The 22,847-nt window shown below is 40.5% G+C and overlaps 1 protein-coding gene across 3 annotated transcripts in view; it reads left to right on the plus strand.

Moving 5' to 3' along the window:
• The window catches only part of DGKD (diacylglycerol kinase delta), an 88,887-nt gene that overhangs the window by 28,662 nt on the left and 37,378 nt on the right, over positions 1–22,847 (plus strand). The window contains exon 1 of one of the 3 annotated variants that reach the window (XM_087725661.1): positions 19,689–19,744. The exons of the other annotated variants lie outside the window; for them this stretch is intronic. The gene's annotated coding sequence lies outside the window, so the exon portion shown is untranslated. Of the gene's footprint in view, positions 1–19,688; positions 19,745–22,847 lie in introns of those variants that run through there. 3 annotated transcript variants of the gene reach the window in all.

Consider the following 22,847-nt stretch of genomic DNA (forward strand, 5'->3'; position numbering starts at 1 on the left):
TTTAATTTGCCTCTTTAAAACCTTGGTGTGTTTTATACTCCAGTGCATCTTATACTCCAAAAAAATATGGTAATCTGTAGTTTTATCTTTAAAGAGTAGCATTTTCTTCTCAATTTGTTTTTCTGTAGCTTTGTTATTTGTATACTTTGAAGGTACATGAACAGAAAAGGCATACCATTTTAGATACACTTAGAAATGAGACATGTTGGTTTAGGAGCTTTCTACAGTTCATTTTGGATTCAGTTGAACTTCCTGTTGAATCAATGCAGTTCTGCTGCTCACAGATAGTTATCATGCTTGGCAGTGTTTAAAATTGTAGGAAGAAAAAGAAGAAGGAAGGACTCATAAGCTTAGTTTATTACAATCTATCATTTTGTTTATAATTTTGATTTCAATTTGGTTGTAGTCTCTATAAAATATGAAGATCTCTTGCTTAGATTTTAAAAGTTAATAAGTAATCTGTAGTTTAAAAGTTTGCTAAAGGAATCATCACTATGGTGACACAGTGGTTAGAATGCAGTACTACAGGCTACTTCTGCTGACTGTCAGCTGACTCCAGTTTGGCAGTTCAAATCTCACCAGGCTCAAGGTTGACTCAGTTTTCCATCCTTCCGAGGTCGGTAAAATGAGGGCCCAGATTGTTGGGGGCAATATGCTGACTCTGTAAACTGCTTAAAGAAGGCTGTGAAGCAAGTGTATAAATGCTATTGCTATCACAACATAAGCATATAATATTTCTATGTGGTATCAGGAGAAAGAATGGGAGTAATTTGTGAAGAGCTGGAAAATAGCTCTGAATATCTCTATATCCATGAGTTTTCAACATTTCTTAATATAACACGAGAAACAAGTCAAACAGTTCAAGATTCACATCATTACATATTTGTACGTACATACATACATACATACATACATACATACATACATACATACATTACATTACACACTCCAAACATATTGGTTGAAAACATACGGAAAGGGCCTTCATCCTGCAGTAAATAGACCAGGGGTGTCAAAATCATACTGTCACGGCAGCGTCATGTGATATATCAGGACTTCCCCCCCCTTTGCTAAACTGGGCGTGGGTGTGGCCAGCACATGATGCATCCCGCCTGCGGGCTGGGAGTTTGACAGCTCTGGTATAGACAATGGGATGATGATGATGATAATGATGATGATATACTTGTGTATAAGATCCATTTGTAGATAAGTGAGCCTTGAATTTACAACCAAAACACTATTAAGAATGTATAACCCAGGGATAAGCCATCTCATGTTTTTCATGGTATTTTGGCTAAAAAAATCAAGGGTCACTTCATCCCTGGATAGATTTATAGCACGTATATGCAGGATATACAGGCACTTTAAAAAGTGTTATTGTACATACTCAGGGATATGCCCATCCATAGATAAGCCAAACCCAGTTACCCATGTATCCATATTTCTACTGAACCATGGTGGCACAGTGGTTAGAATGCAGTATTGCAACTAATTCTGCTGACTGCCAGCAGTTCGATTTTCACCGGCTCAAGGTTAATTTAGCCATCCTTCCAAAGTCAGTAAAATGAAGACCCAAATTGTTGGGGGCCATATGCTGATTCTGTAAATCACTTAGAGCGGCCTGTAAAGTACTATGAAGTGACATATAAGTCTAAGTGCTATCACTATTGTTAATGCAGTATGGTAGGAGTGCCCAACCCCTGATCCATGGAGTGGCACCGATCCGTGGCATTCCAGCACCTGGGCTACACAAACAAGCAAAGCCCATTTGTGGCATGCAGGCAGCAGGCAAAACCATGCTCCCTCCGGTCCACAGAAAAACCTTCCTCCACAGAAAGGTCCATGGGGTCCAAAGGGTTGCAGGACACTGCAGTTTGATATTATCCATATTATACCCATGGGATAATCAATTAAAAAAACAAAACAACCTAATAAAATAAGTTAAAATGCAAAAAAAATGAGATAGTTACAAGTCATCAACTATTTTATGCATAATCTCAGAGATGTGCAAACAATTATCAATATTTAAAAATAAATACAATTTTAAAAGGAATATCTACGTACTATGTGACTGGCTAAATAACAATTTTTCCCAGCTGTGGTCAACTCCCTCCTTTTCTAAAGATAATAAAATTGATTCTTACCTGAAGAGTATTAGGGAATTGATTTCACTGTCAAAAGGCTAGTCTTTTGTCTGTGCTTTTTCTTCCTTAGAATTTTTTGTAGTCAAAATACCATGAAAAATTTGAGATGGCTTCCTTAGGAAGAAAAAGCACAGACAAAAGAGCATCTGGAGCATATAAGATAATTATCCTTAAACTGACCAAAATCCATACATATTGACACCCAGCCATATTGTGTTACTGTTGGAATATAAACTTCTATACACATTGGTGGTACAAAAGTAAATAATCCCATAATAATGTAATTGGAAAGGATAACTTTTGCTCAAGTTTTCTTTTTAATCTAATTTAGAACTAGGTTATCTGCAAACCATTTCCCAGTGAAGTATCTAGATAGGTCCCTTCCCTTAAACATTGCTATCTTGCTTTTAGAAGCACGCCTTCTCCATTGCAGTCCATGCCTTAAGAAACACCTCTCCCAGATCCAACAGATTTCCAACTTTTAACCTTCAGGAAAGGACTTAAGATCTGGCTATCTTCTGAAAGCTTGAGAAATGGTGAGGTCAGATTGAGAGGAGAATGTTGTAGATTGAATCAAGGAACTGTGACTGTAGTTCCAGGTTTTTCTGTTGTTTTTTCCTGTTATTGTTTATTTTGTTCTTATTATGCTTTATTCTTGGCTATAAACCAACTAGAATATGGTTTAAGTTGGGCGTGTATTTGATTTATTAGCCAAATACTGTTGGCTTTCTCTGTCATGTTGCTTGCCATCTAGAACAGCATCCCCTTCAGACTGTCATATGGCACTTATCTAATTCTCATAGGGATAGTCTTTAAAAATATGACTTTTCCTTTTCCTGGGGGGGGTAATAGGTCTCCTATCGAAATACTGTATGTATGCAAGATTTTATATTCTGTGGCTTTATTTTGACACCACTATTCTTTCTTTTTTATTATGTTATTTTAATACTGTACTCTTTTTATTGTTATAAATTGCCAGGAAACGCTATGGAGTTGGACAAAATTTAATTAATAAATAAAACTTTTGACTTGCAAGCAACTATATATTTCTTTGATAATAGAAAGTTTTCTCTGCTTGAAAACTGTCATTTTGTTGAGAGAAAATAAGAGGATATAAGGAAGATACAAAAATGTATATACTTTCTATGTGTTTTGTGGAATTAAAAAAAAATTGTCCTCTGTGTTGCCTATGTAATTATGTATATACATACATAATTACATAGGCAACACAGAGGACAATGCCACCTGCAACCCACCACTGATGTATGCATCAGTGGTGGGTTGCAGGTGGTATGCCCTGGTACGAGTGTACTGGAGCCAGCCTGGAGCACCGGATACCGTTCCAGTACAATGCTCCGGAGAGCCCACCCACCTGTCCAAGCTCCTTACCGGAGTTTAAAAGCCTCCGTGCAGGCGCATGGCGCCTACAGCGCCTGCGTGACGCTCCGTGGAGCAACTGGAGCATCATGGAGGCGCTTGAACGCATGCGTGCGCGTGCTGCGCGCATCCATGACAACACTCCCGGTCCCATTCCAACCATAGAGGTTGAAACGGGATTTGCAACCCACCACTGGTATGTATGTATGTATGTATGTATGTATGTATGTATGTATGTATATGTGTATCTGTATCTGCATCTAATGAACTTGTTACTCATTAAAGCATCCTGACTTTTTTCAGGCCTCCTCCTGAACTGGATAAACAAATAGTGCTTTAAAACTTGAATTAATTTTATGAATAAGCTTTTTATTAAAGAAGCCACTTTATATAGTTAATATTACTCTTAAAGCATAAACAGCTATAATATATATCTACTTTGTAGAAACTGGATAGTATTAACTGTTTCTACTCCCATTAAATTGTTGCCGAGGTGGTGCAGTGGTTAAATGCAGCACTGCAGGCTACTTCAGCTGACTGCAGTTCTGCAGTTCGGCTGTTCAAATCTCACCGGCTCAGGGTTGACTCAGCCTTCCATCCTTCCGAGGTGGGTAAAATGAGGACCCGGATTGTTGTTGGGGGCAATATGCTGACTCTGTAAACCGCTTAGAGAGGGCTGAAAGCCCTATGAAGCGGTATATAAGTCTAACTGCTATTGCTATTAAATCATTATTTAAAAATAAAACTGAGGAAATGTGTTGATAGTTTTTTTGTCCACCAAGAATGTCATTTTCATCTGTTCTGAATTACTTTCATTGAAATATCAAGACCAAGTCTATATTTGCTACCTCTGAGGTTAGGGAAAATCCAGGGGAAATGTTCCCAGCCACAGATTAAGGCTTATAGTATAGAAGCAGACAGAATCTCTTGTGCCAATGGGCAGAGTTTTCCACTATGTTCATTATTTAAGGACTGCCCTCCACAACTGAAGTCTGTGTTTCTGGTAGGGGTGGAGTTCATCTCTGGAAGTCTTCATGCACTCTCTTCTAGGAAGCACCTCTTGACTCTACCACAGACCGGAAACAACATGTTTTCCCAGCAGTGACTGTGTCCTGAGTTTTCTACCAGCAGGAGATTTCTGCCCCTGCTTTTCCTTCAGTATAAAGCTAATCAGTTTGAATCAGATTTCCCAGAATTTGTTTGAGGGAAGAAATATTCCTGTTAGTTATTGTTCCACATTTTTAATAACTTACTTTCTTTAAAAGAAAGAAGACACAAATTCAGGGACATAGAATAGAAAAATATTGATGGTGATATTGTGACTTTATTTAAGAAAAGAGAAGACCTCATACTCTTAATTATTAGAATCCATCAGGAAGCAGATATTTTAGAGTAAGTTTATCAGTTTTTTTGTGTTACTTTGTAGTGATAACATTGATGGATTTCACTGTGTTATTCTATTCTGTGTTATGGCATAAATGAATGCATTTTAGGACTGAAAGTACATGAGAGAAAATATTGCTTCCAGAGAAATGTTGTATTTTCCAACACAGAAAGAGAGGAAGATCAGATCCGAAGTTTGCACTCTTATTATAAAGTAACACCTAATTTCCACATTTAAGCGACTTAAAACATTTATTTCTATAAATTTTGATACCTTTAAAATTGTTTATCAAATAGTGGGTACCTGGAGTTCTATCTGCAGAACAAACAGTAATTTTTTGGGCATTTATGCCATTATTAACTATAACATTTAAAACATTTAAAATGATTTCAGCTGTAGTATTCTCTAATTCTTCCTGCTTTTTTCTCAGTATGTTTAATCTACGAAACAATACATCTGGCATATTCTTACATTAGTAGTAGAGTGGGTATATTTCCTTGAGAATAAAATACCCATTTTGCTGCTTAATATTGAATTTATTCTTTGAAACAAGAAAAAAGCACAATATGCTAGAAGTTTTTGAAATGTGAATCATATCACATTTTATTTTATTTTATTTTTACTATTTTATTTTATGAATAATATAAAGCAGTAAAGTACAAATTCTCTACATAACCAATTTTGTTGTACTTAAATACAATGACAATAAAGATTATACTTATACATTTAATCCTGTAAATATAAAATAAGAAACCCAGATTCTAGAAACTGTATAAAACTGAACAAGCACAGCCTTATTTTTAATATAGCTTTTTTATTTGGTTTATTGTTCCTTTCTAATAAGAACGTTTTAATATTATAAACATCATAATTTTATAAACATCATGGTTCCATTGTATGTGATATATAGGTTTTAATATATTTATTATGGAGTCCTTGGTGCTCTCCAAGCTTGATTGGTGTTCAGAGATTACTAAGGACTCTACAGTTCAACCCTGAGCTATATATATTGTTTTCTGTTGGCAATATATTTATGAAAGATATTTATTTTTTTACCATCATTAACCCAATGAAATAATTAATTTTAAATTTAAATTTTACATTAAAATATACTTTAAAATGTGAATGGAATTAAACAGGAACATTGAACTGTGTTATGTTCTTTTGTTCTCGGCATATCTTTGTAATTTGTTTGCAAAGCTGCAAATAGAGCAAGAGCCAGTTTTTATTTTATATTATATTACATTTCCTGTTTGGGTCACTTGGCTTATCTCTCTGTTTTCCTTTTATCCTCGAGTATACTAAACTTCTTTCAAGGATGTCAGGGTGGCATTTTAACACCTAAACCAGCGATATAGATATCCTAGATCAGTGGTAGTCAACCTGGTCACTACCGCCCACTTGTGGGCGTTCCAGCTTTCATGGTGGGCGGTAGGGGTTTTGTCCGATACTGAAGCACTTTCCTTTTTTAAATTTAATTGACTTCCCTACTTTATAAATCACCATTACTGTGGAACCGGTGGGCGGTTAGAAAATTTTACTACTAACAGAGATACAAAAGTGGGCGGTAGGTATTAAAAGGTTGACTACCCCTATCCTAGATTGACATTTGTAATGGCGATTTATATAACAAACAATTCAGAATCAACTTCAATAAATGAGTAGATTGTGTTTAATAATCTAATTTATAATGATAATGCAGATATGGTCTACAAAGTCCTTATTGCCATTGCCTTTTTTAAAAAGCTGCAATGGTAGAATATATTTCAGTTTTACAAATTTGGTATATTCTTACCTAATTCTCATGAGAGATTGTCTGGATAGTCAATCTAATATCCTTCAGTTTGAGGCGGGATGCGGATGCTGCAGAAGAGCCACACAACTCCCAGGAGCAACAGAATCTTCTCGGACTACGCCGAGTTGAAAGGAATGAGAAGGAGGAAACTATGAGTGCCTGCCCCAATGGAGGCCCTAAAAAGGATGGGAGAAGAAGCTGGGCAGCAGACAAGGAAAAGGAGCAGATCTCCTGTTGACTTGGCTTTTCAGCCTTTCTTGAAGCAATCTAAGATTGAGGACTTTGTTTTGGCTTGGTCTTCTGGTCAGGGAGCTTCTGAAGGCGTCGCCCCCAAGCTGAGAATGAAGACTTACTTGAAAACTGCGGCTCCTAACCACCTCTTGCATGAGCCTACCCTTGTAGAACTTTTGGCTCAGCAATCTTTTCTCGTTGCAGAAACTACAGCAAGCATTCAGCTCCAGCTTGATAGAATAGTAAGTACTTTAAACTACTTAGTCTCCTGGACTACCAATGGGTGTTCTGGGATGATCGCTCGGCAGTCTGTGGAGGCGACAGGGCGTTCCCAGCCAAATCCCAGGAAAAGCTTTAATAAAAGCACTGGCCAATGAAATCCTGGTCAACGAAATTCTACCAACAGACTGAATTCCGCATCCTATGGCGCGAATAGCCGCCTGGTCTTACAGCCAAAACAGGTGGCCCTCATCATTAATCCCATTAACGGCAATTTACCTTACTGGAGTTCAATATAGCTGGTGAGAGGTCATCTATTAAAGTTATTGGGGCTAAAAGCTGATGATTTGAAGAAGGTTGAACCTTTACCCTCTCCTGAATACTGTACCAGAGTGCTACTTAGTTTCGATAATTCTAACATTCCAAAACTACTGTTCAGAAGAGGATCCTGGTTAAGATCCTTTGGCATTTTGTCAAGAAGAGTCTTCAAAGATATATTGATTAAGCCACTTTTGAGTAATCAACAACTTGTGAGTGGCAGGAGATTTATTGCCCCCCAAAAATCCTCAGTGGCATATATTAATGAGCCAACTTTGAATGCTATTCTGGATATTGCACCATGTATTAGTTATATACCTACTTCTGCAAAACCCTCAGCTGGCGTTCTGTCAGACGGTAGGCTAACTGCTCCTCCTACAACTGGCCAAATCAGCCCCTCACAGCATGTAACAACTTACCAGGAAGTTTCCCTTGATTTGATCAGCTGGGAAGAGGTGGCCCCAAAAGAAGCGACATCAGCTCAGGGCACCCAAGGTCTCTTCGTAGATGGGTTCCATCTACGTCTCTGGGATTCCACCTATCTATGGGACTGATCTGTGTCAGGACGGCTTCTGGAACCAGGAGGAGACACGGCTCTTTGGCTCCTTTAGTGCGCTTCCTCAATCGGAAAGAGCCCAAATCATAAAGCATCCGGATGCAGTTAAGTTCAAGCTTTGGAGTCTATCACTCTCTGACAAGGATTCCTTTGGACCTCAGGGAGTTTATACTAATTTACCAGCAGAAGCTCCATTGGCATTTTCTCCAAAATGTTTAATTCGTAAATCTGGAGATGCAGGGCAACTCCGCTTGATGATACTGCTGAATACCTTCCAGCTAAGCAACCAGTCAAGTACGAACTGGAGTGCATTTAGAGCCTTACAGCTCCATGAGCAAGGCTCGCCTCCCCTCTCTTTTCCCCTGCTTTTGCCTCGCAAGAGAATGACCCTGCCATCTAATAATGGATGTATTTTTTGGGATCCAAAGGGTGCTCTGGAGAAAATTAACCACACAGAATGACTAGTAAACCTGGTGCCCCCCCCCCCCCCATACTCAAATGCCTTTCGTGGAACATTGCAGGCTGGAGGCAAAGGTGTGGTACTACAGAATTTGCTAACTATATCCATTCATGTGATGTGATCCTGCTCCAGGAGACCTGGGCTTATGATAAGATATCCTTTCCAGAGTTTACGGCCATTTCATTGGCCGCTATTAGACAATCTACGGCAGGGAGGCCTAAGGGTGGTCTAGCTTGTTTGGTCTGTACTTCTATGAAAGTGGAGACAGGAACTACCCCCCTGTGGCTCTTTAGCTATGGTGCTTTTAATTAAGAAAGGACAAAGCAAACTGTTAGTGTTCAGTATTTATCTTACCCCGACGAGGAGGCAAGCCGATATCAAGGCTCAATGGGGCACGCTGGAGAACTATGTTACTTATATGAAAACTAAATTCCCAGCATTATGCATCCTTATAGGGAGTGACTTTAACGCCCATCTGGGAGCTCAAATCCCCCCAGCGATAGAGGCTACCCCAAGAAACACTCCAGGCCATAGGTCATCTGACTTCAGCCAGACATTCTAAGGACGAATTAACAAATTTTGCTGGCATTCAGTTAGCCCTTCTAGCAGCCCAACATAACAAGATAATTCTTAATGGGCGTGTCCTAGGTGATCTGGCTGGCAAATTTACCTTTAGTTCCTTATGTGGGAGTAGTGTTATTGATTTTGTGCTGGTATCTCAACCTTTAAGAGAGGCAGTCGTGCTTTTTATGTGGACTGTCTTCTGGAGAGCGACCACTACCCCCTGGTTACAATTATTGAGCTTTTTTCAAATGTACATCTCCCTAGGGGCCCTCAGATATTAGATCCCTATGTGGCCTCGTACACAAGGAGGATCAAATGGTCTCCCAATACTGAAAGAAAGTTTCACTCCTTTTCATCATCTCCGGAGTGTCTCAACTTGTATACTCAGGTACTAGCAAGTAGTGGCTTGGAGATAGTCTTGGCCTTTGAATCACTAATTAACAGTGTCCAAAGGAAGCTTGGAACCATCTGTGGGCTGAGTAGTCTATATCAATCACAAAGTTACTCTTGGTTTGACAAAGATTGCCTGATGCTTAGGAACCAGATTAAACGGATTTACCTGCTCTACCGCAACCGAGGGGACAAACGCCCACCAGAGGACTACTACCGCCTGAAGCAGGAGTACAAAGGATTAATTGCTAAGAAAAAGAAAGCTAAAGAGAGAGAGAAATGGGATCTACTTCTCCTCCATCCAGCAGAAGGACACCTGATTATTTTGGCAAATTGCTGCCAGCTCTTTGCCGGGCCATCAGGAACTCCCTCTCTGCTGTATCTCTAACAGAGACTAGGAAAACCATTTCTTGGCAATTTATCAGGCGTCAGCAAGTTCGACCGTGCCTGACCCACAGCTGTCTCCTGTAGCCCCCCTGACTGGCAACCTGTGACCCATGCTGAGATCACCGAGATTATCTCCGAACTCAAGTCAGGCAAAGCTCCTGGCCCTGATGCTATTCCCCCTGATCTGCTAAAATCCAATCCTGAATGGTGCATTCCTCTTTTGGCAAGACTCTTTATGTATATTAATTCCTCTGGCAGGGTACCTACCTCCTGGAGCTTAGCAATTATTGTGCCAGTTTTTAAACGAGGAAATAGAAACAACCCAGCTGACTATCGCCCCATAAGCCTGCTCTCCATTGTTGGGAAATTGTATGCTAAATATCTCCATCACAGACTCCTCACTTGGGTTGAGGAATCCAATATTATTGGTGCCAAACAAATTGGGTTTAAAGCGGGTTGTGCCACACTGGATCACTGCTTTGTCCTAGCACACCTGGTCGACAAATATATTACTATACCAGGTGGCAAACTCTTCACTGCTTTCATCAACCTAAAGTCAGCGTTTGACTCAGTCCCTAGGGATCTGTTGTGGTCAAAACTGCTTAAAAGTTCTATTGACAGATGTTTGTTGTTCTTAATTAGGTCCTTGTACAATCAGACCTCCAGCCAGGTCAGGTGTGGTCTGCAGGGAGAACTCTCTAATCCTAGCCCAATTAAGAATGGAGTAAGGCAGGGATGTGTTCTGGTTCCTCTTTTGTTTAATATATTTTAATCTGACCTTGCCGGTTACATTGGACATATTGAGTCCCACGCCCCAAAGCTAACAACTACAAAGATCCTGCTTCTTTACGCTGATGATGCGGTTCTCCTTCAGAACACCGGTGCCTGGACTAGACAGCGAACCAAGGTGCTGAACTTGGCCTCCTGTAGTCACCAGCAGATTTTAAGATTCTTTTATACCCAGGATGGCCAGTTCATTCCTTCTGCCCTACGTATTTACAAAGCCAAAACTTTGGCCCAAACCCTTCACGGTATTCCCATATGGATATGGGGCTTCAAGGATTGCATTGAAAGATCCAAGGCTGCTTTTCTCAGAAAACTTCTGGGTCTTCCCCCTTGTGTTGGTTTTGCCCCGATGTACCTGGAACTGGGCATTCAATTGGTGGAATGTATGGCTGGACTAACACCTTTAAATGGTTTTTCTGGCAGTTCCTGGCAGTTACCTCTCCCTGCCGTTTGTGGAGTCCCATATTTCTCGCTGGGAGAAAGAGCTGCTGAAGAAACTACATCTGCTAAGTTTTACGGAGGATGCCTTGGTAAACTACAGCCTTAAGGACGCCCAATCTAGGGTAGTCCAACGGCTTGTGGACATTGATTTACAATATCTATGAGCCGGAGCCAACAAAACTTGCTCCTCCCTGACTCTCAACCAACTTAATAATTATGGATTGAGGATGGTTTCCAATTTTTATACTTTAACTATTCCCAAGTATAGAAGAGCTTTTTCCCTAGCTCGCTTTAATGTCTTGCCCTCAGCACTTTTGGATGGTCGTGTTAAGAGGCTCCCGATTAATGAGTGGCTATGCTCTTGTGACAGAGCCGAGGTCGAAACTGTGGAGCACATCCTTCTATTTTGCCCCAGTATAACGCAGACAGATCTAAGTTACTGTCTCTTCTTCAAATTGTCCCTTCTAGACCTAATGGCTATAATTTGTTTGTATATAGCCTTGGAGATGGCTCCTCATACATCACCTCTCAGGTTTCCAATTTTTTCTTAAGAGCTGTAACCATTAGAGGAGAACACTGTAACTTCCCTTAGTTAAGCTTTTGGTGACTGATTGCTATGATGCTATGATCAATTTTCTTATGTCTCTTTTGTAGTACTCGTGTTTTGGTCTGTGACCGTAAATAAAGTGTGTGTGTGTGTGTGTGTGTGTGTGTGTGTGTGTGTGTGTGTATGTGTATGACCCCCCCTTCTCCGTTCAGGAATGAAAGCCACAAGGAAACGTAAATAAGAATACTTTTAATCAGTCCAGACTCTCATTGGCTGCAAGCCCAAAATAAACAAGAGATAAGCACTCTGACAGTAATTCTTACAAACCTAGTCAATACAAACAAGCTCTCACAGCAAACCACTTCTCCAAATTGGTTTCTCTGACTCATGAACGTTGACTCCTGCCAACAGGGCGTGGCACAAACAGTCTCTTTTATAATCAGGAGAGGATCTTAATCACCATCAGCTAAGCGCAATCATCTCCTACAATTACGCAGTTGCTTCTTTCGCCGAGTAGCCCTTCGACGGCGTGCATCCTAAAACAACTCACACATGTTTTCCTGAACACTCCCTCTGATCCAATGCTCTGCCGCCACCTGGTGGCCAACCAGTCTCTCCTCACCCTGCTCGGAGTCGGCACCCTGTCCAGGGCCGACTCATAAGACCCTTCGCTGTCGGAGTCTGGCAGCAGCTCCAACAGCTCCTGCCGGGCCACAACGTGTGTATATATATGGATATATATGGATATATGGATAGATGATAGATAGATAGATAGATAGATAGATAGATAGATAGATAGATAGATAGATAGATAGATAGATAGATAGATAGATAGATGATAGATAGATTAGATAGATTAGATAGATAGATAGATAGATAGATAGATAGATAGATAGATGATAGATAGATAGATAGATAGATAGATAGATGATAGATAGATAGATAGATAGATGATAGATGATAGATAGATAGATAGATAGATAGATGATAGATAGATAGATAGATAGATAGATAGATAGATAGATAGATAGATAGATATAGATTAGATTAGATTAGATATAGATATAGATATAGATATAGATATAGATATAGATATAGATGATATAGATATAGATAGATATAGATATCCTCCAGCTATTTTACATTGACCTCCATCAGCCAGAATGGAGAACGGCAAAAAATTGCTGAAATTGAAGAGCAAAATATCTGCAGGGCATGAGACTTCCATCCTGAAGGCTGTGTTAACTTATATAACAAGTGAATTTGGTCTGTATTTGTAATTTTTAGGAATATCATTCTAACCCAAGGGTGTCAAACTCAAGGCCCAGGGACCTGATCTGGCCTGCAGGGTGCTTAGATCTGGCCCACAGGGCCACCCTGAAAACAGTGAAGGAGGTTTAGAGGTTTTAGAGGTTTTATTTGCATTTGTAGGCCGCCCTTTTCCCTGAGGGGACTCAGGGCGGCTCACAGAAAACCAGGGAGGGGGGAATACAACATTGAGACAACAACATATAATAAAATAGTAAACAACATGCATACATCATTCGGGCGGGGTAGCGATCCTTATCCCCAGGCCTGACGGGCGAGCCAGTTCTTCAAGGCTATGCGGAAGGCTTGGACGGTGGAGAGGGTACGAATCTCCACGGGGAGCTCGTTCCAAAGGGTCGGGGCTACTGCTGAGAAGGCCCTCCTCCTTGTAGTTGCCAGCCGACATTGGCTGGCCGATGGAATACGGAGGAGGCCTAGTCTATGAGATCTTATAGGTCGTAGGGAGGTAATCGGCAGAAGGCGGTCTCTCAAGTATCCAGATCCACTGCCATGTAGGGCTTTATGGGTGATTAATAGCACCTTGAAGCGCATCCGGAGATCGACAGGTAGCCAGCGCAGCTCGCGGAGGATAGGTGTTATGCGGGTGAATCGAGGTGCACCCGCAATCACTCGCGCGGCTGCGTTCTGCACTAACTGAAGTCGCCGGATGCTCCTCAAGGGCAGCCCCATGTAGAGCACATTGCAGTATTCCAGCCTAGAGGTCACAAGGGCCCGAGTGACTGTTGTGAGGGCCTCCCGATTCAGGTAGGGTCGCAACTGGCGCACCAGGCGTACCTGGGCGAATGCCCCCCTGGTCACAGCCGTTAAATGGTGGTCGAATGACAGCTGTGGATCCAGGAGGACTCCCAAGTTGCGGACCCTCTCTGAGGGGTGTAAAATTTGACCCCCCAGCCTGAGTGTTGGAATATTGGCCAAATCTTTGGGAGGAAAACACAACAGCCACTCGGTCTTTTCTGGGTTGAGCACAAGCTTGTTAATCCTCATCCAGTCCATGACGGCCTCAAGACCCCGGCCCATCACGTCAACCGCTTCATTGATTTGGCACGGGGCGGACAGATACAATTGAGTATCGTCCGCATATTGATGGTATCTAATCCCATGCCTGCGGATGATCTCTCCCAGCGGTTTCATGTAGATGTTAAATAGTAGGGGGGATAAGACCGAACCCTGCGGCACCCCATAATTTAGGGGCCTTGGGGACGATCTCTGCCCTCCCACTAACACCGACTGCGACCTGTCCGAGAGGTAGGAGGAGAACCACCGTAACACGGTGCCTCCCACTCCCACCTCCCGCAGTCGTCGCAGAAGGATACCATGGTCGATGGTATCGAAAGCCGCTGAGAGGTCAAGGAGAACCAGGATGGAGGAGTGTCCTTCATCTCTGGCCCTCCAGAGATCATCCATCAATGCGACCAAAGCGGTTTCTGTGCTGTAACCGGGTCTGAAGCCTGACTGGAAGGGGTCTAGATAGTTTGCTTCCTCCAAGGACCGTTGGAGCTGGAAGGCCACCACCTTCTCAACAACCTTCCCCAGAAAGGGGAGGTTGGAGACCGGGCGATAGCTGTTAAGAACAGCTGGATCCAAAGATGGTTTCTTCAGGAGGGGTCTCACCACCGCCGCTTTCAGTGCGGCGGGGAAGTTCCCCTCCCGAAGGGAGGCGGTTACAACCGCCTGGATCCAGCCTCGTGTCACCTCACTGCAGTTAGCAACCAGCCATGAGGGACACGGATCCAGAACACAGGTGGAGGAACTTACAGCTCTCATGGCCTTGTCCACATCCCCGGGGGTAACGTCCTGAAACTCAACCCAGAGCTGTTCTACTTGGTCCCCCTGTGCCTCGGCTGGAACTGCAGGTGTGGAGTCCAAGTCCGACCGAAACCGAGCAATTTTGTCCGCTAAGAATTGGGCATATTCTTCAGCTCTGCCCTGCAGGGGTTCCCCCGTCTCCCTTTTATTCAATAGGGAGCGGGTTATCCTGAACAGGGCGGCTGGACGGGACTCAGCGGATGCAACCAGGGTGGCTATATGTGATCTCTTAGCTGTCCTAAGTGCCCTAGTATATTCCCTGGTGCAGGTGGTTACCATTGCTCGGTTCGATTCGGACTTATCGGACCTCCAACGGTGCTCTAGGCATCTCCTCCGGCGCTTCATCTCCCGGAGCTCCTCGGTGAACCAAGGTGGTCTCCGGGATCCGCCGCCACGGAGGAGCCGCAGTGGCGCAATCCGGTCGAGGGCCTCTGACGCTGCCGAGTGCCACGCAGCAGCCAGAGTCTCCACCGGACTGTGGGCGAAAGTGTCAGGAATAACCTCAAGCTCTGTCTGGAACCTTGATGGTTCCATAAGACGCCTGGGGCGGAACCACCTGGTCGGTTCCTCCTCCCTACAGTGGGGGTTTGGCCTCCGGAAGTCGAGCCTCAGTAGGCAGTGGTCTGACCACGACAGGGGTATGATGTCGCTCCCCCTCAGACCAAGGTCATAAATCCACTGCTCCGAGAGAAATACAAGGTCAAGCATGTGTCCCGCTGAGTGGGTTGGGCCTCGAATTACTTGGGTCAAGCCCATGGCTGTCATGGAGGCCATGAACTCCTGCGCCCCATCAGAGTTTTCACCGAGCGATGGCAAATTAAAGTCCCCCAGGACCATCAACCTAGGGAACTCAACTGCCAGCTCGGCTACCGACTCGAGGAGCGAGGGGAGGGCTGCTGCAACGCTGTTGGGAGGCAGGTACGTTAGCAGCAAACCCACTTGACCCTTGAGGTCCAACTTTAACAGCAAAGACTCACACCCGACAATCTTCGGGGCAGGGACCCTACGAGGAACTAACGACTCCCGGATAACGGCGGCCACACCCCCACCCCTTCCCTGGGCTCTCGGCTGATGCAGCACCTGAAATCCTTCTGGGCACAGCTCTACAAGGGGGACTCCTCCCTCTGGGCCCAGCCAGGTCTCAGTAATACATGCCAGGTCTGCCCTCTCGTCTAAAATTAAGTCCCGGACGAGAGGAGCTTTATGGACAACAGACCTGGCATTTAGCGACAACAGCCTGAGACCAGGGTCCTGACTACTTACGCCATCTGGTCTTGGAGTGGGACTCCCAGGGCCGGAAGGAGGGATCTCTGTAATATAGCGAACCCTCCTTCCCCGGTAATGGCCCGCCCTGAAGTCCCCGCCGTATCTGCCCCTCCCCGTTACGACCGCAATACCCCGACCCTCTCCCGTGTCTTTGGTCCCCTCAACCACCCCCATAGCCCCCGCAATTCCCGGCAGGTCCTCCGAATCAAGCACACTCATTTATACACTCAAGCAATCCCCACGTTGGGGGGGACCAAGGACCAAGCCACAGTGCCTCTGTCAGCCGAAACAGAACTCAGGAGGGCCACCTGCGGCCTTTATGAGCTCCATTTTCACTGGCAGAGGGTTGCAGGAGAACGTCGCATCTGAAAACGGAGCTTGGGAGCCCATTTTCGCTGGCAGAGTGTTTGGGCCATCACAGGTGCCCCTGACATGATTGAATGTCGAGCTGGCCACACGTACCCTGGCCACGACCACCCCTGCCCCCAAGGTCAAACACAACCTGATTAAATCAAATTTGACACCCCTGTTCTAACCCATTAAGACATAGGAACCACTTCAGGAAGAAGTGTTGGTTACTCATGCAACTAATTTGAAAGGAACATGCCAGATCTAAATCCATAAGAAAATGAAACTTATTTGGCTACTGAAATTTAAGTTTCAAAATGAGGAATATGCTTAGGGATTTCTAAATCATATTTTAGTTTTCTGAGATTTGGGTTAGAAAGAGACTGTTTCTTTTGCATTTTTCCAACTACTGTATGGATCTTTTATTAGTTTTGCTACAACTCTGGTTTGTTTAAAATTGTCTTAGAGCTAGAGAAAGGAATTTGACCCTGAGCTGGGAGAGGACTCTCTTCCCAGAGAATGCAGTCTCATGTCAGCAACTTTACTGCAAAATAAGAAAAGATAAGACAGAGAGAGCAATATGGAATATGGAATTAACTATGGGTGAGGCTGAATGATAAATATTAACAAGGAAGCAATCAGAAAGTTGTTTCACTTGTTACTACAGTCTCACATTTTATTTGAACGAATTAAGGTGAGGTACAGAGAGTTTTTCAAAGAGCTAAAGGTAATGTTTTAAAACCCTCATTACTTCCTGTTCAAACAGTTCTTTGTCATTCTTTTTTTTTTCCAGGTCAAGCAAGTTTTGTAAGTTTACTTATGTTTTAAGTATTATTTTTTTTACTACATAAAATGAAACCTGCAATGCTGCACTAGATATGCTTAGCATTATTGTAAGTATACATACCCAATAGCAGTTGTAACATTATGAGTAATGTTAATCAGATCACATTTTTGTCTCTGTGGCTAAAGAAAGTGTTTTTGCTTATTCATGGTAATAGAGGCAAAATAGCTACCCTAAATAATTGTTTAATTCTTTTCTAGTAAAATTTAATGGTAGATCAGAATCTATTTGCCAATTTGTATAGTCTTCCCCCTCCCCCCCGGGAATATTGATTTGCATTGAACTTCATTGGGAGGCAAAGCTTTGTTTTGTAGTGGAAGTTGGCAAACTGACATCCTAAGCTTTACCATAAAAACCTAGCATGTCTAAGTGATCAGTTCAGATCTCTGGGGAAAGAAGTTGAGGGACAAGGATAAAAGAAACTAGTTATGTATTTGTCTTGGACAGAGGAAGTTGTCAAAAAGAGGGAAAAACAGATGTTTTTACATATTTTTGGCTTATAGTATTTAATAGATGATCTTCAGTTGAAGTTCTCAATGTAAAAGAAGTCACCAATTTTAACTTTACAGAAATAATTACCAGGATAAGCTATAATTGAGATGATGAGCTATGACATATTTGGAGAGTTTGAGTCTAGAGAAAAATAATTACATACCATAGTAAGTTGAAGTTTTTTGCAAAAGATATTAAATGACTGATAAAAGATAAGCTTGCAAAAATATTAAATTCTATATTTAAGGCTCATTTCACATATAACTCTCAAAGCATCCAATATTTTGGATGTTTTTATAGCAATTTTTTCAATTTGATGAAGGTGTTGTAGGAAAATGATTTATAACTGCCTATTCATTTTTATATTTGGATTATAGTATTCTATTTATTGTTAATTTTATATAAATTTGTATACATTTGGGGATTACTTTCTTATATTTTAATCTCCGCGTAGAAATATCACTTACATCACTGTTTATTGGCATATTTTAGAAAATTATATCATAGTAAAAACTAATCTGATTACAAGTCAGCAACTGCTCCAGGTTTTCATTATACTAGAACCATGATGGCGAACCTTTGACACACATGTCACAGGTGGCACATGGATACCATATTTGCCAGCATGGCAGTCCTCAGCTCTGGCGTGCATGCATGCACAGGCCAGCTAATTTTCGGCTTTCCAGAAGGCCGGGGGAGGCCATTTTCACATGCACAGTGGGAGGGTTGCTTGCGCATGTGCAGGTTGGGGGTTGCTCACGCAGGTGGGTGGGGACGCGTGCACAATTGCACGCACACACACACAGTTTTGTCACAGCTTTAGAAAAGGGTTAGCCACCACTGTACTAGAGAATGTATTTGACAATTGTAATAAAATCATGCATTTTACATTATTTAGATAAAGTAAGCTTAAGATCAGTCATTTGTATCTGTGAATACCACTGTATCCCATCATCTCTGCCCTTACCTGCTGAATCCTGTACTCCTGTTTAATTTTTTATATGCCCTGAAGCTCAACTGTGATACTGTGTCCTCATGCCTTCCATTCTGTAGCATTCCCGAGTCTCAAATGAATACATATTCTCTGAAAAAGAAGCAGATTGGAAATTCATTTTTTTTAATATGCCCAGCCAACCAGTTCAATTTTTCTTTTAAAAAAGAGAAAAGGAAGGAAAAATAACTCTGTGGCCTTTTGCCTTTGTATATGAGCAATTGTAGAAAGTTCAGTAGTTTTTAGTTCTGAAATGTTTCTTTTGAAACTTGATTTTTTTGTGCTTTGGACTAATTCCTCAAAATGGATCCATTTTTCCATTGGAGGGCAAGATTAGTTTTGCCTCAGTTTATTTCAATAGTTCATGTTTATATGTATGTATCTTTTGAGATTTTTCTCCAAATCACGGCTTTTACTCTATGAATTGTTTTTAATTCCATTCTTTATGTGCTTTTGGAGTCAGATCTGTGATTTATCACTTGGGTTCTTTTCCTTGTGGTGAGTTTCTTAGATAGTGACACAAATTTGAGCCCCAACAGTTGTCATTCTCTGTTTTCCTTTTGTGAGATGGATATATCTTTAATGCTATGTTTAATTAAATTGTTAGTCTTATGTTAGAGGCTTCCATCTACTCTTTGGTTACTACTTTGATGTCTTTGTCCCATCAAATCTTTTATTTTATAATTGTGCTGGTGAGAATTTCCTGATTTTCCTTATGTCCTCACTGATAAAAAAAATATTAAATGGGACCTGAATAGTAATTGAAGTAACAGAAGTGTGTAGTTCTAACTTTGACATGAATAACGTGGCTGTTAAACACAAAAGTTATTAGTCAATTTTATTTGCAGAATTGCATTTTATTTTATATCCTACTTATAGCTTGTTTTTAAAGTTCTGAAATTCTTGGGAACTCCAAATAAGACACAAAGCTATGTTGAAGCAGGATGTGAGTAAAGAGGAAACAGCTATACTTATCAGTCTCTGTCACACACAGTATTGGTTGTTTTCAGAAGCCGGCTGCATCAGGATAGCTATATTTAGCAGATTCATTTTGACTACCTTGTGTGAGGTATGTTTCTACATATTTTAAGCCAATCTAGACCCAGCGAATGTAACATTTATTTGCTTTTCTCTCTCTTGGTCATTGTGTCATTTGTCTCGATAAAAGGACATTTTATTACATGTTTTACAAAGCCCTTATTTCTTTTTGGAAAATGTTCAGAGCACTTGACAAATATTGGGAAAATTATACTGATACAGTGAAAGAATCAAAATGAAACAATAAATCTTAAATTTCTTTCTCTTTGGAAATGAATTTTTAAAAAGAGATTGTTTTAACAATAAAAATAAAATGGGGAACATAGAGTTTAATTTAGTATTTTGAAATAGGGAAAGTTATTTCACATACTCATTTTACTCTTATTCATTTTTCTTCAGTTTTTTTCTTTAAAGGCTTATGTTTATTTGAATGAGATTAGCAATGATAAGAAAATTTTGATTATTGAATATATTTAGATTGCTCTGAGGTAGAATGACAGTATACATAAAATTTGTGTCAGATGGTGGTGACTTTCAATCTAAAACAGCATTTAAGTTTTGGCTTAATATGCATTTTATCTTCAATAAGCTAATTGAGCATGGAAGCAATATGATGATTGTTATATATGTTTTGTATTCTTATATTTTATTCTCTGTGCTTCATACTGGTTTTTCAACATGAATTAGTAAATACGTTGTGTGTATGATAGTGAAAGACAAATAAGAATTGAAAGAATTTGAATCTGATACATTTCGGTCATGAATCTTATGTTTTAATCATAGATGACAATTGTTTTACATTATAAGCACATAAAGATTGATCTAGTTACTTTTTCATATTCAAATCAGATTGTTAATAATCACATTTAAAAATAATTTATATAAAACCTGTCAGTAGAAAAATTTAAAATCATTGAAGCAATTTCAAATTCATTCAGAATTTTAAAAATTGACTAAACCCATCTAAACTCTTCAACACAATTGTAAAGTAGGTAGTATTTTTCTTTATTTTTAGGAGAATTTTCCAATTTTTTCCCTTTTTATCATAATAAAATACTTTTAGAAAATATTTAGTCTATATTCCTGTACAGTAATTTTTTAAAATATTTTCACTTGGTCTGTCTTTTGTAATTTGGTGCCACTCAGATGACTTGGACTACAATCTTCATCATTTCTAGCCAAAAAAATAGTAGGCTCTTATTATAGAACATGCTGGAATTCAGCTGTCTGTATATATAGACTGTTTTTATGTATGCATTCTAATTTTAGGATTGCTTAATTAGATCAACCCTTTTGTGTATTTATTTTGCAGGATATTTTTGTCTGTATGTTTCCTGTATCTGTATGATGTCTGTAAAGGGGGACTAATAGCGATAAAGGGTACATGGTTATTTTTATATCCTGTCATGGATTCCCAGATTGCATTTGAGATTAATCTCATCTGTAACTTTTCCTGTTTATAAAGTAATCTTCCAGAAAAATGTGTCCTATACATTTCTTTTTTGATGGCATGCTTGTGTTTGATTTGGTCATTAGCCTGCTGGATGACTTACTGTCTTGATTTACCTGTTTAGTATATGTTTTGGCTGTGGCCTGTGTTGGGATTTAGTAGGCCTGAGATTATGATACCTTGCTTCAGGGCCATATCTTTTAGAAAGCCCTTGGTTCTGCCACTTAGTGCTCTACAGTGTGTGTTTAATAATCTTATACTGGGAATAATCTATTTTTTGTTGGATCCAAAAATGGGAAACTCATGATGATACTTCTAAGCAGATTATTTTATTATTCCATACCTGTACACAGAATCTTGCCAAAGTGAAGCATTCAAGTATCTACATTAAGCATATATTTTGAAAACTATTAGAAAGGGTCTATCTTCACCCTCTTTGTATTATACAAACTATCTGAACTGAGCTGCCTCTTAGTGCTCTGAACTGTATCCCCTCTCTCCTGGGAATCCAGACTACTATGTTCTATCACAATTTTATGTATTCTACATGATTTTCCATCTCATTTCTTTTCATTAATTGACCTTTTCCTTTAATTTTAATGCATTCTCATTAACACATACTAGGAAATAGAATTGCAATTCAGATTGAGAAAAGGCATAATCTGCCTTTTGTAGCCATAATTTTACTTCCCAATTAAGTTGGTCATGGTAACTCAAACTATTCAGTCCCAGATTGTGTTGATTCTGGGATAAATCCTATCTTTAAAAATTGCTAAATATTGTCATAGATTTATCTTACTATAAATTACAAAATTCAGAAATTAGAGATTATAAAATACAAAGAAAATGTAACACATTCAAGCAACAGTCACTGTTTTCTGTCAGGAGTCCTCTGTCAGGTTGATATTACAAATTCTTAATGTGCTAATTTCATTGTATCTTTGTCTTTCTGTGGCAAATTATATATGCCTCACAGAATGCTACCTTCTGTCGCTACTTCCATACTTATTATCTATTATTTGGCAGCTCAGGAGCTTTGGATAAAGAAATCCTTTGGTCTTTGTAGGGTTGAGCATATAGCTTATTTAATGTATGGCTCAGTACATTAGATTGTTTGGCTTCTACTAAAGTAATATAGTTTAAACAATGTGGAAAGAATGCATTGTTCTTGTGCTCTTTGCTTCACAAATAGGCAAAAGATGGTTCAGGATTTATTGTAGATCAGATTCATTGCCAGTTTCCCTATAACAATAGCAGTTAGACTTATATACCGCTTCATAGGGCTTTCAGCCCTCTCTAAGCAGTTTACAGAGTCAGCATATTGCCCCCAACAACAATCCGGGTCCTCATTTTACCCACCTCGGAAGGATGGAAGGCTGAGTCAACCCTGAGCCTGTGAGATTTGAACAGCCAAACTGCAGAACTACAGTCAGCTGAAGTAGCCTGCAGTGCTGCATTTAACCACTGCGCCACCTTGGCTCTATATAAACAAGATTTGTGATTCCCAGTTTTCAAAACAAGAACACAGAAGAGTAATTGTTCTGTTATATTTAGGATGATTGGTAAGTAAAACAGAAGTCAGAGAATGGATATTATTATTATTATTATTATTATGTTTCTGTAAAGTGTGTATGTTAGTTAACATAGGTTCTTGTTTGGGAACTAGCCAGAATCTGTTAGGCCA

This window comes from Thamnophis sirtalis, unplaced genomic scaffold (genome assembly GCF_051295495.1).
Source record: "Thamnophis sirtalis isolate CommonGarterSnake01/CBP01778 unplaced genomic scaffold, rThaSir2_p1.2 scaffold_11, whole genome shotgun sequence".
Taxonomy (NCBI): Eukaryota; Metazoa; Chordata; class Lepidosauria; order Squamata; family Natricidae; genus Thamnophis; species Thamnophis sirtalis.